Source organism: Lactuca serriola, chromosome 1 (genome assembly GCF_051521515.1).
Source record: "Lactuca serriola cultivar US96UC23 chromosome 1, Lser_US96UC23_V15, whole genome shotgun sequence".
NCBI lineage: Eukaryota > Viridiplantae > Streptophyta > Magnoliopsida > Asterales > Asteraceae > Lactuca > Lactuca serriola.
Genome location: NC_136408.1, coordinates 161017925 through 161019684, shown reverse-complemented (window position 1 = coordinate 161019684; position 1760 = coordinate 161017925).

Here is a 1760-nt window from a genome sequence, read left to right as displayed (position 1 = left end):
GAAATACAAAGACATATGACATATCAGAAGCCTACAACTTGATTTTATTTCATCGGGTTGCATTGAAGGTTCTAGACCTGTAAATCGATTTCAATTTTCAAGGTACGGTCTCGATTTTGCTTGAATGTTGTTGTGAAGATAAACGCCGATGATGGAGGCTATGTCGATGGTGATGATAATGACAGGTACAATTAGGGCTTCCTTTATCTTTCATTTTTTTCATAATCAATTATGCAAACAAATTAGGCAGAGCTTGAAATTGTGTTTTCAACAAGGCTTCAATTCTGGTTGATCGAATTTGAGTTTTTGATGATATTTATTCTCAAACGAAGGATTGTTTTGGTGTCTGTTAGGTGAGCTTTTATCTAATTGGGTTACATGGACGATAGCATTACGAGATATTTTTAAAAGTTATCAACAAATTTCGATGATATGTTTTCGTGTTTGTCAAAATCGAAATCACATGGTCAAATTAAAATGTCACTTTTAATGGTGATAATATCTTTGATATGATTTATATGGTGGTGGATTCTTTCGAATTAACCAATAAATGAATTACATGGTCATAATTTGAAACGAATATATTTAGCTGGAGACTTAAATTCTTTTTGCTGTTTCTACACGCAATTTAAGTTTTTATGCCCTACTTCTTTTAATTAGCGTACGTTTTAATATCAAAGTTAAAGTGATTTTGAGTTTTAATTTCTTTGATGTCATAGTTTTTTATTTAATGGAATAACTTTTAAATATAGTGATTAAGAGGTAAGCTTAGAGTTTCAATCATTAATGATTATAACATTTCATTAACGATTATAACATTAGATGTAGATTTTGGATGCTCTAGAGAAGAGAAAAGCACCAATTTCATATGGATTTTGTGGAGGTCCTTTGGAGTTGTTTGAGAAGATGAAAGGTGAAGAATTTGAGCTAGAAGAGAATGAAAAATTATATTATGTTCTATATTTTTTTAGATGTACATTATATTTTTTTTGATGAATTCATTTATGTTAGAATATGTATTTATTTATGAATAACCGTGTACTCATTTGTGAATAGCAGTGCATTCATATGTGAATGAATGTATTTATTTATGACTTGAGGTATTCAATTATTCATTTGTGAATAGTAGGGTATTCATTTGTTAATAGCAGTGTATTCATTGCGAATAGCATTGCAATCATATGTTAATGAGTGTATTTGTTTATGATTAAAGATATTATTTTAATCAAAAAATGATAATTTTTACACTCTTTATTTCAATTGATTAAAAAAAAGAATTTGATTACTTGTAAATTGATGTGTATTTTTTTGTGATTGGAGTATTATCATGTTTTTTGAAAAAAAATCATTTGTGAATACAAATGTATTGATTTGGGGTTAGATTTCTATTTATTTTTTTGAAAAAAAAGTGAAACAAGAGAAAATTTTTGATTTTTTTAAGAATTTTTTTTTTCAGTTTTAAAATAATTTTTGGTAAAAATGTTGTTTATATTCCATTAATAAGAAGAATAAAAAATCGAATATTTTTTTCTTTTTTGGTAATTTATCATCAATTTAAGGGATTTGATTGAATTTTATTTTATTTTAATTTAATTTAAATATACAAGTACTAATATATTCTTATATATTGATTGGTCCAGAACTATTCTCACGTTTTCAACATTTTAGGTGTTCTCATTTGCTCATTTCCCATATATATATATATATATATATATATATATATATATATATATATATATATATATATATATATATATATA